The sequence below is a fragment of the Macaca thibetana genome, chromosome 8 (genome assembly GCF_024542745.1).
Source record: "Macaca thibetana thibetana isolate TM-01 chromosome 8, ASM2454274v1, whole genome shotgun sequence".
Classification (NCBI taxonomy): Eukaryota; Metazoa; Chordata; class Mammalia; order Primates; family Cercopithecidae; genus Macaca; species Macaca thibetana.
The window spans coordinates 43,829-61,081 of NC_065585.1; positions in this window are offsets into that span (position 1 = coordinate 43,829).

The window sequence follows — 17,253 nt, forward strand, 5'->3', positions numbered from 1 at the left end:
CATTACCGTTCTTTTAAACTTTTTATTGTTTCTCTTCCTTCCCTATTTTACTATGTCTTAGAAATATGTTGTAGTTATTTTTTATTGATTTATTACTCTTTCTATTTGAGATTTTTGCACACCATAATTATCATGTTATAATATTCTGTGTTTTTCCATGTGCTATTACTAGTGAGTTTTGTACCTTCAGATGATTTCTTATTGCTTACTCACTTTTTTCCTTTCAGGTTAAGAACTCCCTTTAGCATTTCTTGTAGGACAAGTCTGGTGTTAATGAAATACCTCAGTTTTTGTTTGTTGGGAAAAGTTCTTATTTCTCCGTCAAGTTTAAAGGACTTTTTGCCAGATACATTATTCCTTTTTTTTCTTTAACTTTTTAAATATGTCATGCCATTCTCTCAGCCTGTAAATTTTCCCCTGAAAAGTCTGTTGTCAGATGTATTGGAGTTCCACTGAATATTATTTGTTTCTCTTCTCTCACTGCTTTTAGAATCATTTCTTTATCCTTAACCTTTGGGAGTTCAGTAAAGTGCCTTGAGGTGGTCTTCTTTGGGCTAAATCTGCTTGATGTTATGTAACTTTCTTGCACTCGAATGTTGATATCGAATGTTGGGGAATTGTTTAATATTATTTAATATTTTTTAAATAAATGTTTAACTCTTATCTCTTTTTCTACCATCTCTTTAAGGCCAATAACTCTTAGATTTCGATTTTGAAGTTATTTTTTAGATTCTGTAGGCATGCTTTATTTTTTATTCTTTTTTGTCTCCTCTGACTTTGTCTTTTCAAACAGTCTGACTTCGAGTTCACTAAATCTATCTTCTCCTTGATCAATTCTTTTAAGTAATTCTGATGAATTCTTCAGTATGATAATTGCATTTTAACTTCAGAATTTTGGCTCTATTCTTTTTATTTCAATCTCATTGTTAAATTTATCTGATAGAATCTTGAATTCCTTCTCTGTGTTATATTACATTTCTTTGAATTACCTCAACCAGCTATTTTGGATTTCCTGTATGAAAGGTCACATATCTCTGTTTTTCCAGGATTTGTCCCTGGTGCCTTTTTTAGCTTGTTTGGTGAGGTCATGTTTTCCTGGATGGTCTTGATACTTGTAGATGTTCATCTATATCTGGGCATTGAAGAGTTCAGTCTTTATTGTAGTCTTCACAGTCTGGGCTTGTTTGTGCCCATTATTTTTGGGAATGCTTTCTAGGTGTTCAGAGACTTAGGTCCCAAACCCAATAACACGGTAGTTAATGCAAACACGTAGGGATACTGCTTTGGTGGCCTTGGATTATCATCAAGAAAAATTCTCTTGATTTATCAAGTAGAGACTCTTGTTCTTTTCCCTTACTTTCTCTCAAACCAGCAGAATCTCTCTTTCTGTGCTGAGGCATGTGGAGCTGGAGTTGGGGTAACATAAGCACCCCTGTGGCCACCACCACTGAGACTGTGCTGGTTCACACCTGAAGTAGGCACAGAACTTGGTCTCACCCAAGGCTCACTGTAACCACTACTTGGCTGCCATATAAGTTTACTCAAAGCCCTAGGACTCTATGATTAACAGATGGCAAAGCCAGCCAGGTTTGTGTCTCTGTCTATAGGGCAGCAAGTTCCCCTAGCCATGAGTGGGTCCGTATGCTACCTGGGAGCCAGAGATTAAAGTATAGAATCTTCACAATTTACCTGCTCTTCTGTTTTACTGTAGCTAACCTGGCACTTAGGGCATAAGACAAAGTATTTTCTACTCTTCCTTCCCCTGTCTGCAGGCAGAGGAACCTCTCCTATGACTGCCAACACCACTGGCCTATGGGGGGGTTCTGCCAAATCATCATCAATTTCTCACTTAAAGCCCAAGGACTCTTTGATTAGCTTGTGATAAATTCTGCAATGCCTGGGACTTGACTTTTGGCCCAGAGCAAGTGCAGAAATGTTGATCAAGCCCCTAGGCCTGGACTCAGGGACTCTAAGAATCTGCTTGGTGCTCTACCCCACTGTGGCTGAGCTGGTATATCAGGTGCAACACAGAGTTCCCTTTACTTTCCCCACTGCTTTTCTCAAACAGAAGAAGTCTTTCACTGTAGCTACCATAGCTGGAAATGTGCTGGGTCACATCTGAAGTTAGCACTTCTCAGAGCCCAGTGCCCATGGTGTATTGGCTGGGTATCACAGTTTTTATTCTGAGTGCAGGGGTTCTTTAGTCAGCAGGTGATGAATTCTGTCAGGTCTTTACTGACAAGGCAGCACTGAGTTTAATGTTAAGTCCCCTAGTCACTGTGCTCTCCCTCTCCCAAATTCACAGGTTTCTCTGTGTTGTGTGGCTGCTGCTGTGTGGGGGGTGGGGGAGTGGTGTTGTGAGCACTCCCTTAGCTGCTCTGGCTGGTGTCTCAGTAGGCCGCATTCTTCCCACCCTCCACATTCCACTGGCTCCAAGCCCAGCTCAGAGTATGACTTGCCTAACAATTGAAGTCTTTGTGGCCTATATTGCCCCTTCAGTTATCTTAAGGTCCAATAACACTTCAACTCATGATGGTAAGGCTTGTAAATACTCAAGTGCCCAACACTGAGATGGGAGATTTTCCTCTTGCTAGGGCCAATCCAATTTCCCCCTCTATTGGCAGATGTCAGCTGAGTACAATCTGGTTCTGCTTTTTACTGTGACGGGGTAGTATTGAGTTTATTCCAAAGTCTCACAAACTGTGCTCTCCTTCTCCCAAACATACAGTCTCTGCACCATGTGGCCACTACTGGTTGTTGAAAAAGAGGTGGCATCCATGCTTCTAAACTGTCATTTTTTTTGTCTTCTCCAATGTCTCTTTCAGTGACATGAAGTTAATGCCAGGTACTGTGATTGCTCACCTAATTTTTGGTCCCTTTGACAGTGCTTCTTGAATGTAGTGAGTTGTGAAAATTTGGTGTTTTTGTGTGGGGGATGAGCGTTGTAGGTTTCTATTCTGCCTTCTTACTCTGTTCTGCTTTAAATTTTTTAGATTCAGGGAGTACGTTTTCAGGTTTGTTGCATAGATATATTGTGATGCTGAGCTATGTGGGATATTGTTGATCCCATCACCAAGGAAGTGAGCATAGCACCCATAGTTTCTCACCCCTGCCCTCCTCCTCCCCTCCTTCATCCAGTAGTTGTGTCTATTGTTGACATCTTTATATTCATGAGGACCCCAAGTTTAGATCCCGCTTATAGGCAAGAACATGTGGTATTTGGTTTTCTGTTCCTGTATTAATTTCCTTAGGATAATGGCCTCCAGACATATGCATGTTGCTGCACAAGACATGATTGTATTATTTTTAATGTGTGCATAGTATTTTATGGTATATATATGGCACATATTTCTATCCAATTTATTGATTCACACATAAGTTAATTTCACGCCTTCCCTAATGTGAATAGCAATATGATAAATATACAAGTGCATATGGGGTTTCCTTTTGTATAATTTTTAATTTTCTTTTGGATATATACTCAGTAATGGAACTGCTGGTTGAATGGTACTTCTGTTTTAAAGTCTTTGAAAAATCTCCAAACTGCTTTTCACAGTGGCTGAACTAATTTACATTCTCACCAACAGTGTGTAAGCATTTTATTTTCTCTGAAGTCTAACCAGAATTTGTTATTTTTTTACTTTTTAGTAGTAGCCATACTGAATAATATGAGATGTTATCTTACATTGATTTGCATTCTCTGATGATTAGGGATGTTGAACATTAAGAAAACCATGTCATTAAAACTTTGACAAGAGACATAAGCAGATACTTCTCAAAAGAAGACATACAAGTGGGATTCTTATTATATCACAATAAGCTACCTTTTCTTTGAAAAATACAAAGTCAGACCATTTGAAAATTCACTTTAGTTTTAGTGATTGATGGCAATTTCCCCTTCTCCATCTCCTTTTCTCATTTGTGATTTTTTTTCTGATCATTATGAATCCACTCAGCAGAGTAACCTCCACTCTTAATCTGTGTGAATTGTGCTGATGAGCTAGTCAGCTCTCTTAAAATCACCAACAAAAAAGTTTTAAATTGCCTAGTTGGTAATACATTTTTAGCATGCCACAGGATACTCTTAGAACAATGACTTCTGGACCAGACATTATGGATTATGATTAGTTATCTGGATTTCTATAAGCTTTGAAATTAAGAGGTATAAATCTAAAATAAATTGGACTTCATACTATTTACACATTTATTGGGTTTGTTAATTATTCCATAGGAAAACAAATGAAATACTTGTAGAATTCAATTCTGTTTTACCATATTTAGGGTTACAAGAAGGGAATTATATTGATGTAATTGATAGACTGAATTAACCTGGGTCATCCCATGTGATATTTCTAGTTTTTTAATGGTACTGACATTCTTTTCAATATGTCCATGTGTAGCTTGGGTTTCTGGGGGGACACATGAGTAGCTAGTACTATCCATCTAAAACATAATGTCCATTAGTTGGAATAATGGTGTGATAAGATAGTCTTCAAGATGATGCCCTCAATTTCTTTCCTCCCTCCATGCACATGCTGCTCTTTATATTGACAGGTAAAGTCTAGTCTCCCATTTCTTGAATCTGTGCTGGTCACAATGACTTGCTTTACCAATAGGATGCAGCAGAAGTCATATTCTAGAACCTCCAAGGCCAGGTCATAAGAAGCTGTGTAGTATTTGCCTGTATGTCTTGGGACCAACTCCCATGTCATAAGGACTCCAAGTAACATGGAGCATCAGACAGCTATCACACACAGCAGCCAATGTACACTGCCAGCCAGGTGAGTAACCATCACACACAGCAGCCAATGTGTACTGCCAGCCAGGTGAGTAACCACCACACATAGCAGCCAGTGTGCACTGCCAGCCAGGTGAGTAACCTGTCCAGGCTCTTTAGCCTAGCTGAGTTTCAGGGGACTCCAGCAGCAGCCAACCAACTGCAACTGCAAGAAAGACTCCAAAAGAGAACTTTTGTAGCACCTGTCAACCCACAAAACCATGAGAAATAATGTTATTTAAAATTAATAAACAAATAATAACAATAAACAGTATTAAACAATGAATAATTCCTTAACTTTTGGAATAGCTTACTATTCAGTGAGATAGCTAGAACAAGTACTAAATGTTGCACAATACTGAAGAAGTATAAGTTTATATTTCTTCTATACTGAAGTATACTTCTATACTGAAGAAGTATAAAGTATAAGTAATATACTTTATATTTTAAAGCCACTGACATTTCTGGACAGAGTGTAAAAGTGAGCAGTGATTAAATGGTTCCCAAGAGAACTTGTCTGTTGTATCTCAACATCCTCATTTACCAATGGGAGCTGTATTTTGGTTTTGGAAAATATACATTTTAATGTTTATTTTTTAAAATGTACTAACAATTGTTTAGAAAGGCATATGCTACTTTGAAAAAAATTTGAGAACCAGAAAAGTGTAAACCTTAAGCCTCTAATCACATTTATGTTATTTAACCCATAAATCCAAAGCCTGATGGCAAATATGTTTATGTGACACTGATATCTGAATAAACAAACAGTTTTATTTTTAAAGGATAGGCCTTATAATTGGTATGATATTGAGATGGCTGCAGTGAATGGGCTCATCACTATAATAATATTTCCTCTTTAATACTTTGACAACCAGAGAGTCTAAAATGGGGTTATACAGCAGGAATAAAATCAGAGTGTCTAAAACCGGGTTACACAGCAGGAATAAAATCAGAATGACACTTATGTTGCAGCAGCAGGATTGGAATTCTTGCTGTTGGGGTTGGTGGTAGCAAACTCAATATGGGTGGCTTCTGCTTCATGCATAGATGGTGTGTTGGAACATTTCCTGTTTAGAACTTTCTAACGCTTCCTGACTAGAGCTGTTTAGAATAGAAACAAACCCCTATGACTTTGAATTCAGTCAATTTATTGTTATAATTTGTTCATATGTTTCTACTTTTTAGAGTATGGCTTTCATGTAGACAGGAATTGTACCTTATACCTCTTTTTCTTCAGCAGCTGTATGCCTGGCACTTAGTTGAATTGTCAGGTTTGTTGAATAAGTAAAGTAAAATTATACCAGAAGTAAAGTATTAAATGTATCAGTTTTACTCGGAAAACATATAGCTAAGTGAGATGTATGAATCAATTCACTCACTTATTTAACAAACATGTATTAAGTGACTACAGTATGCTATGAGCTAGGAATATGGCAGTAAACAAATCTCACCTTGTCTCAAACTTCAGTAGATCCAGGAGTCTCCAGAAGCTTAATTCTTGCTCAATCAGCAATTCCTTTTCACTGAAGACTTGACAAGAAGGTTTGAGAAGGCAAGAGTGTGTGAACTCAGCAGATGTTTGTGATACACCTACTGTGTGTCAGGAGCTGTAATGTCACAGGGTCTGCCTGTGTCTCCTAGGAAAGGTGAACACTGTAAACATTATTTTAAGCAACAAAAAATGCCAAGTATGCCAAGTGATGCAGAGGGAAAGCACTGGGTCCCAAGAGTATAACAGGCACTGAGCCTAGCATGGGGTCCAGGTGTCTCTGGCCCCTCCTAGGTTGTGGTTGTCCCTCCTTGTTGCTCCTGCTCTCTTCTTCAGCTACATCTGTTTCTCTGCATTTCCTCATTTTACAGTGTGTGTGGGATGCAGTTATCTCTGAACAGGACTAGGCAACTGTACTCCTGTTATGCTGTGCTTGATGCTCTGCATTGATGTACATTGGACTCAGGTTTCCCTGGTGGACTGCTTGGGCTGTTCTTGTCATTTGGCTCTGAAGACTTTGTTCACAGAGGTGCACTTACCAGATGGGGAAGCCAGAGATCTGGGGTCCTCTGCTGAGGCCACTCTCATCTGCTTATCTTCCCTGACATACCTAACAGATGAAGCTCAGGTGAGTGATGTACTTCAGGCCACAGTGTGGACCATGTACAATTCTTCAAGCTCCAGCTTCAACTCTCCTTCTTATTGCTCTCTTAGGACAGTGTATTTAGATAGAAGTAAATGAAAATAATGTTATTAGGGGATAAAATTAAAATCAATCCCATCTGTAGAAAAGGAAGTAGATTATTTGTGAACTGTAATACTTTATTTTTAGTGAGAAATCACCTTAAAACTTGGAACCTGGATACAAGATAATTACTTCATTCCACAAATGTTTAGTAGCAAACTATATGCCAGGACTGTGCTAGGTACTAGGGATACATGGTTGAATACATAGTATAAGATGCCTTGGAGTGTCAGGTAGTTTCATATAAATGGCTCATGCAGTATATAGACGTTGTGGTAAAAAGAGACTTCTGAGATGCACAGAGGACAGACAATAAAGGGTCTTGGAATGGTGGATTACTGTGTTTGGACGTTTCACTCAGGGCTGCTGAAGTTTTTGAAGGTCAGTGGCCTCAGGATTTTGGCATTTTCAGGCCCTGCTAAGTAGTTTGTTTCTAGCTGGTTATTGGCCACCATTACTGATCATCAACTGGCTCTGTCTGATTCAGCAATTGCAATCCCACCACTGGGTATTTACACAAAGGAAAAGAAATCAATGTATCAGAAAGATACCTGTACTTGTTGTTTGTTGCAACACTATTCACAGTAGCACAGATAAAAAATCAACCTAAATGTCCATCAACAGGTGATTGGAGGAAGAAAATGTAGAAAATATACACAATGAAATACTATTCAGGCATAAAAAACAATAAAATCATAACTTTTGCAGACACATGGATGGAACTGGAGGCCATTATTGTAAGCAAAGCAAGCCAGACACAGAGTAAACATCATATTTTATCACTCATAAGTGAGTGCTAAAAGATGTGTAGGTATTGACGTAGAGAGTGGAATAATAATGGAGACTCAGCAGGGTGAGGGGATGGACGGGGTGAATAGTGAGAAATTACTTACTGAGTACAATGTGCATTATTCCGGTGATGGATACCGTAAAAGTCCTGACTTCACTATGCTTACAGCAAAATGGCACTTGTAACCCATAAATTTATACACAAAAATCTTAGACCTCTCTCTCTTCTCTCATAAGCCTCAGAGCTCAGTGATCCCCTTGGATCTCCTCAGCCTGCTGAGTTTTGACACTCCTACCTAAGGTGATTTTGGGCATAGATAAGGGAGAGTTTCAGGAAGATGTTCTCAGGCACACTGCTTCCGAAGAAATATTGGAAACTCTTCTAGTGGCCTTTATCTATTCACTGCTTTAAGCAAGGAATAAAACATCTGTGGCTAAATTTTTTAAAACTGTGTTTCCTGCCCCCCCCTTCAGACCTGACAAAAGAGATTTTAGGATTTTAAGGGAACAGCTTTTTCCTGACCCAAAAGAGCACAGTTGTGCAAAGACCAAGGTCACGTAAGTACCTTTTCCCCATCTGTAACATAACTCTCAGATACTGTCCCACAGCTGGAATCAGTACAATGTTTTGACTGAGGTATTGGAAAAGCCTATGAGCTCGTTATCATTTGAACATATAATATAAAATTTAGACAGAATTTTATTTGAAAGGTTTATTTACAAAATTTTTAGTTAACTGATTTATATTGTGGTTATTTCAAACAACAAAAATCAGGTTGTTGTGTTGTAAGCTAGAAATATTTACAATAACACATGGTCTTTTTTTTTTTTTTTTTTGAGACGGAGTCTTGCTCTGTAGCCCGGGCTGGAGTGCAGTGGCTGGATCTCAGCTCACTGCAAGCTCCGCCTCCCGGGTTTGCGCCATTCTCCTGCCTCAGCCTCCTGAGTAGCTGGGACTACAGGCGCCCGCCACCTCGCCCGGCTAGTTTTTTGTATTTTTAGTAGAGACGGGGTTTCACCGTGTTAGCCAGGATGGTCTCGATCTCCTGACCTCGTGATCCGCCCGTCTCGGCCTCCCAAAGTGCTGGGATTACAGGCTTGAGCCACCGCGCCCGGCCAACACATGGTCTTGATTATCTCACATGATGAATTGAAGATTAAAGCAAAATGATTTATCTTAGGGAACTTTGTGACAGTTTCTGTTTCACTTTGCCTAATAATGACTTCAAACTGTTGTGCATATACAGAGAACTCCTGACTAAAGAGACTTATTTTGACTATTGCACTACGTTGCTTATTGTAACTTTTTAAGACCTAGAGGAACATACATTTAGTCTCAGTTGACCAACTAAATGTTATGGAGTCAGTTTCTGTGTTATGTGCTGAGCGCTGAAGGAACAGTGGAGACAAAGCTGCTGCCCTCGCAGAGTCTGGGGGAGAAAACCTGATGGAGTGTGGCAGGGAACACGCTGGGAGCATCCCAGGATGCCAAAAGCACACACAAATGGAATACCTGCCACAGAACGGGGGAGGGTCAGACAAGGAGAGGATGGAACACCTGCCTCAGAATGGGGGAGGGTCAGACAAGGACAGGATGGAACACCTGCGTCAGACCGGGGTAGGGTCAGACAGGGAGAGGTGTCAGGAATAACGAGGAAAGTTTGATCTGCAGGAATAGAAACACACTTGAGAAATCCATGGGGAATGAAAAGAGCATGGCTGAGCACCAGCAGATTGTCAAGAAGGAAATCAAGAAGGAGCAGCCAAAGAGGTTGATGGAGAACAGGAGAAAGAAGGTGACACTGAAGCCAAGGGAAAGAAAGTGTTTCAACATTTCTGGAAAAAATGACATGCTCTGTCTTAACCTTGCTCTTTTATGAATCAGATAGCTACATTCCAAGTTCTGAAAAGCCCAGCACTAAAGATGTTTCTTTTAGTTTGCTTAATCCAGCATTTGCAGAATAATCTGGGCTCAGTGTGAGAGAGTGTGTGTGTGAGTGTGTGTGTGTGTGTGTGTGTGTGTGGTGTGTGTGTGTGTGCCTGTGTGTTCCACTAATATCTCACTGGGGCTAGTGCTTTATACAACATAATTTTTAAAACACTGGTTTTATCTATACTATGTTCAGCTGCAGCAACACCTACAAAGGTCAACTTTGATCATGTGTCTTTGTTACTAAAGAAAACAAAACAAACCAATTAATAAAGCCCACCCTGCAGTGGCTCCTCCCTACCTGTACAATGGAGCCCACCTGGCTTGGCCTGGGTGCCCTGTGCTGACCTGGCCATGCTGCAGTCTGCCTGCTCCTTTGCCTCCCCTTTCCTCCTGGAGAAGGTAGGGATGCTCTGAGCTTTGGCCAGCATGGAACATGTGTCCTTCTCCTAAAGCAGACCATGTTTTCCTGAGTCCTCTTTAATCTCTTTTAAGGGTATTGATCCAACAATTTATATTTTCTAGCCTCTCCTTGTCTCCCCTTCCAATTTCCATACAGAGATCTGACCTTTCCTTAAAGCTTTTGGTCAGGTCTCACCCTGTATGCAGTTTTCCTGCCACTTCTGCAATGTACATACTTTCCTGGTACATTACTTGTGGGGGAAAGGAAGAGAGATCTGACTGTTACTGTGTCTATGAAGAAAAAGGAAGACATAAGAAACTCCATTTTGATGTGTACTAAGAAAAATTCTTCTGTTTTGAGATGCTGTTAATCTGCAACCTTAGCCCCAACCTTCTGCTCACAGAAACATATGCTGTATTGACTCAAGGTTTAGGGGATATATGGCTGCGCAGGATGTACTTTGTTAAAAAATGTGTTTGCAGGCAGTATGCTTGGTAAAAGTCATCGTCATTCTCCATTATCTATTAACCAGGGACACAATGCACTGCAGAAAGCCACAGGGACCTCTGCCCAAGAAAGCCTGGGTATTTTCCTGGTTTTCCACCCCTGAGACAGCCTGAGAAATGGCCTCACAGGAAGATAAAGACCTTACAGTCTCCCTGCCCGACACCTGTAAAGGGTCTGTGCTGAGGAGGATTAGTGCAAGAGGAAGTCCTCTGCAGTTGAGATAAGAAAGCATCTGTCTCCTGCTCATCCCTGGGAATCGAATGTGTCGGTGTAAAACCCGACCATACATTCTATTTACTGAGATAGGAGAAAACCATCCTATGGCTGGAGGTGAGACATGCTGGCGGCAATACTGCTCTTTACTGCATTGAGATGTTTGTGTAAAGTTAAACACAAATGTGGCCTATGTGCACATCCAGGCACAGCACCTTTCCTTAAACTTATTTATGACACCGATTCCTTTGCCCAGGTTTTCCTGCTGACCCTACCCCTACCATTACCCCATAGTCCTACCACATCCCCCTCACCGAGATAGTAGAGACAGTGATCAATAAACACTGAGGGAACTCAGAGACTAGTGCCGGTGCAGGCCCTCACTTGCTGAGCACCGGTCCCCTGGGCCCACTTTTCTTCCTCTATACTTTGTGTCTTATTTCTTTTCTCAGTCTCTCATCTCCACCTTGTGAGAAATACCCACAGGTGTGGCGGGGCAGGCCCCCTTCATTAATTATGCCATACCAGCTCAGGTTTTTCATTTATATGTCATTTTATGTCATCTTCTTTTTTTCTTAGAGCTTAGTTCACTTATTTATTCAGCCTTTCCACAATATAATTGTATGTCATAATTTCATATTTATTTTCATTGGTATTTATATATATCTTTCTTGCAAAAATGGAGACTTTGTAAGTAGATCTTCATTGACGTTGAAAGAACAAAGTTTTAAGTCTTGGTTTCAGCCAAAAGGAGTTCCCCGCATATCTAGGAGGGAATGAAACGCTTGCATTGTTGCATTAGATATTCTTACAGAGAAAGAGAACCACATGAAATGGAAAATTGCTAACTTTGCCTCAGGGAAACCAGGTTGATTCACTGAGAAAGTTTGAATTGGTTTAGAAAGCATGGTTCTGAGTTTTCTAGGAGAAGGAGAAAAGTTAGGGTAGGGCATAAGAAGTAATGTCCACATCAAAAAGTTAGAAAGATCTTAAACAACCTAACATCACAACTGAAAGAATTAGAAAAGCAAGAAGAAATCAACCACAAACTTGCAGAAGACAAGAAATAACTAAAATCAGAGGTGAATTGAAAAAAATTGAGACAAGAAAAACTGTTCAAAAGATCATTTAATCAAGGTTTCTTTAAAAAATTAATAAGATAGGCACTAGCTAGACTAATAAAGAAGAAAAGAGAGAGAATTCAAATAAACACAATTAGAAATGATGAAGGGAATGTTACCACTGATGCCACAGAAATAAAAATAACAATCAGCAACTACTATGAACACCTCTACATACACAAACTAGAAACCCTAGAAGAGATGAATAAATTCCTGGACACACACACCCTCTCAAGACTGAACCAGGAAGAAATTCAGTCTCTGAACAGACCAATTATGAGCTCCAAAAATTGAATCAGTAATAAATAGCCTACCAATCCCCCAAAAAAGCCCAGGACCTGATAAACAGTCAAATTTTAACCGATGTACACAGAAGAGCCAGTATCATTCCTACTAAAACAATTTCAAGAAATAGAGGAGAAGAGATTCCTCCCCAACTTGTTCAATGAGGCCAGCATCATCCTGATACCAAAGCCTGGCAGTGACACAACAAAAAAAGAAAGCTTCAGGCCAGTATCCTTGATGAACATCTATTCAATATTCCACAACAAAATCCTTGCAAACCGAATCCAGCAACACATCAAAAGGCTAATTCAACACAGTGAAGTAGGCTTCTTCCCTGGAATGGAAGGTTGGTCCATCATGGGCAAATCAATAAAATGTGATTCATAACATAAATATAATTAAGACAAGAACCACGTGATTGTCTCAATAGATACAGAAAAGGCTTTCAGTAAAATTCAACAATGCTTCATGTTAAAAACTCTCAATAAATGAGGTATTGAAGGAACATACCTCAAAATAATAAAAGCCACCTATGACAAACCACAGCCAACATTATACTAAGTGAGCAAAACCTGGAAGCCTTCTCCTTGAAACTCGGCACAAGACAAGGATGTCTCTCTCACCACTCCTATTGAACACAGTATTAGAAGTTCTTGCTGGAGAAACCAGACAAGAGAAAGAAATAGGGTTATTTAAATAGACAGAGAAGTCCAACTACCTCTGTTTGCAGACAACATAATTATCTATCTAAACCCTATAGTTGTTACCCAAGAAACTCCTTAAGCTGATAAACAACTTCCACAAATTTCAGGATACAAAATCAATATACAAAATTTGCTAGCATTCTTATACACCAAGAAAAGCCAAACTGAGAGCCAAATCAGAAAGGCAATTTTATTCACAATTTCCACAAAAAGAATAAAATACCTAGGAATACAGCTAACCAAGGAGGTGAAAGATCTCTACAATGCAAATTACAAAACACTGCTCAAAGAAGTCAGAGAAGACACAAACAGATGAAAAATTATTCCACGTTAATGGAGAGAAAGAATTAATATGATTTAAATGACCATACTGCCCAAAGTTATTCCTATTAAACTACCAATGACATGCTTCATGGAACTAGAAAAAGCTATTTAATAATTCATACAGAACCAAGAAAGAACCTAAGTAGCCAAGGCAATCCTAAGCAAAAAGAACAGAGCTTAAGGCATCACATTACCCAACTTCAAACTATACTACAGCACTACAATAACTAAAACAGCATGATACCAGTACAAAAACAGACACACACACCAACAGAATAGAGATCAGAAATAAGACCACACACCTACAACTATCTAATATTTGACAAAGCTGGCAAAAACAATGGGGAAAAGACTCTATTCAATAAATGGTTCTGGGATAACTGGCTAGCCATATGCAGAAGATTGAAGCAGAACTTCTTCCTTACACCATATACAAAAATCAACTCAAGATGGGTTAAAGACCTAAAAGTAAAGCCCAAAATTATAAAGCCCTGGAAGACAACCTAAGCAATACCATCCTGGACATAGAAACAGGCAAAGATTTCATGATAAAGTCACCAAAAACAATTACAACAAATGCAAATATTGACAAGTGGGATCTAATTAAACTTAAAAGCTTCTGCTCAGCAAAAGAAATTATCAATAGAGTGAATAGACAACCTACAGAATGAAAAAACATATTTACAAACTATGTGTCTGATAAAGGTCTAACATTCAACATAAGGAACTTAATAAATTTACAAGAGAAAAACAAACAATGCTATTAAAAAGTGGCCAAAGAATTGTCTATTCATGTTCTTAGCCTACTTTTGGATGGGATTGTTTGCTTTTTTTCTTGCTAATTTGTTTGAGCTCGTTGCAGATTCTGGATATTAGTCCTTTGTCAGATATACAGATTGTGAAGATTTTCTACCATTCTATAGATTATCTGTTTACTCTGCTGACTGTTCCTTTTGCTGTGAAAAAGCTCTTTAGTTTAATTAAATCCCACCTATTTATCTTTGTTTTTCTTGCATTTGCTTTTGGGTTCTTGGTCATGAAATCCTTGCCTAAGCCAATGTCTAGAAGGGTTTTTTCAATGTCATCATCTAGAATTTTTATAGTTTCAGGTCTTAGATTTAAGTCCTTGATCCATCTTGAGTTGGTTTTTGTATAAGGTGACAGATGAAGATCCAGTTTCATTCTCCTACATGTGGCTTGCCAATTGTCCCAGCACCATTTGTTGAGTAGGGTGTTCTTTCCCCACTTTGTTTTTGTTTGCCTTGTCAAAGATCAGATGACTGTAAATATTTGGATTAATTTCTGGGTTTTCTATTATACTGTTTGTCTCTGTGCCTATTTTTATACCAGAACCATGCTGTTTTGGTGCCTATGGTCTTATAATTTGAAATCAGGTAATGTGATGCCTTCTGATTCGTTCTTTTTGCTTAGTATTGCTTTGGCTATGAGGGCTCTTTTTTGGTTCCATATGAATTTTAGAATTGTTTTCTTTTTTTTTTTTTTTTTTTTTTTGAGACGGAGTCTCGCTCTGTCGCCCAGGCTGGAGTGCAGTGGGGCAATCTCGGCTCACTGCAAGCTCCGCCTCCTGGGTTCATGTCATTCTCCTGCCTCAGCCTCCGGAGTAGCTGGGACTACAGGCGCCCGCCACCACGCCCGGCTAATTTTTTTGTATTTTTAGTAGAGACGAGGTTTCACCGTGTTAGCCAGGATGGTCTCGATCTCCTGACCTCGTGATCCACCTGCCTCGGCCCCGCAAAGTCCTGGGATTACAGGTGTGAGCCACCGGGCCCGGCCAAGACTTGTTTTTTCTAGTTCTGTGAAGGATGGTGGTATTTTGATGGCAAATGCATTGAATTTGTAGATTTCTTTTGGCAGTGTGGTCATAGACAATTCTCAGAAGAAATACAAATGGCCAACAAACATATGAAAAAAAATGCTCAACATCACTAATAATCAGGGAGATACAAATTACAACCACGATGCAATACCGCCTTACTCCCACAAGAATGGTCATAATCAAAAAATAAAAACATAATAGATGTTGGTGTGAATGTGGTGAAAAGAGAATGCTCCTACACTGATGGTGGGAATGTAAACTAGTACAATCACTATGGAAAACAGTGTGCAGATTCCTTTAAAAACTAAAAGTAGAAGTACCATTTGATCCAGCAATCCCACTACTGGCTATGTACCCAGAGGAAAAAAAAAAAGTCATTATACAAAAAAGATACTTGCACACACACATTATAGCAGCACAATTTGCAATTGCAAAAATGCAGAACCAATCCAAATGCCCACCAATCAATGAGTGGATAAAGAAACTGTGGTATATATGTACAATGGAATACTACTCAGCCATAAAAAGGAATGAATAATGGCAATTGCAGCAACCTGGATGAGATTGAAGACTATTATTCTAAGTGAAGTAACTCAGGAATGGAAAACCAAACATCATATATTTTCACTTATAAGTGGGAGCTAAGTTATAAAGATACAAAGGCATAAGAATGACACAATGGACTTCGGGAACTCAGGGGGAAAGGGGTGAAGGGGGTGAGGGATAAAAGGCTACAAACTGGGTTCAGTGTATACTGACAAGGTGATGAATCCAACAAAATTTTACAAATCACCAATAAAAAACTTACTAATGTAACAAATTGCCACCTGTTGCCCCAAAACTTATGGAAACAAAAAAAAAAATTTTAAAGTGGACAAAAGACATGAACACTTTTCAAAAGAATACATACATGTGACCAAACAACCATAGAATACAAACCTCAATATCACTGGTCATTAAAGAAATGCAAATCAAAGGCACAGTGAGACACCATCTCACACCAGTCAGAATGGCCATTATTAAAAAGTCAAAAAATAACAGATGCTGGCAAGGTTGTGGAGAAAGACCACACATACACTGTTGGTGGGAGTGTACATTGGTCCCACCGTTGTGGAAAGCAGAATGGTAATTCCTCAAAAGAGCTAAAAGCAGAACTATCACTTGAACCAGCAATCCCATTACTGGGTATATACCCAGAGGTATATAAACTATTCTATCATAAAGACATAAGCACATAAGTGTTTATTGCAGCACTATGCACAATAGTAAAGACATGGAATCAACCTAAATGCCCATCGATGACTGATTGGATAAAGATAATATGGGACATTGTGGAGGAAAAGTTAAGTATTAAATTTGAACTCAATTGAACATGGACACAAACAATGGTCACTAAGTCCCAGAACGAGTTGTGTGAGCCCTTGAGGCATTCATTCAGCAATGTTTCAGAGAAATAGTTATTGAAAAATGACAGACAATTTCAAAAACAAGTTCACTTTTTGTGTTCCTCGAGCCCAGTCATGAAGGGCCCTCATGACTGGGCCTCATGTCGAACAACTTGTTACAAAAAGAGCTAGGTTCCCAGACCACGCTGAAGCTTCATGGGACCTCTCCTCATCTGTGCACGGACTAGTGGCCAACTCTGGACCCCAGGATGTTGCTTCCCGGTCTGGTGATGAATCATCCATCATCTAGTGAGTGTAAATATGTATATGTGTGTGTGTGTGTGTGTGTGTACATATATATATGTGTGTGTATATATATAATATATGTCTTTTCCCTTCTCCTCTTTCCCATTACAATTTGTTTATTATATCATTTGCTTATTGCATAGCTGGGTCCTTCTGAAGATGACCAAAACAAGACAATTGTCTATGGATAACAAAAAGTTTTAGGGCAGCCATAGTCAAAGACACAATTGACAAGGAAATTTGTTACCTCTGTGGCACAAAATAATGTAATATAACAATTACAATTATTACCGATAATGTACACTAAGTCATATCAGAATTATAGGAGTTTCCCATAATTTTAGAACACATACCAATAACATATTTATACAAATACAGTCCAAAGAAAATGAAACACAATTTCATACTTGACAATGCTTTCTGTATAATTTTTATACC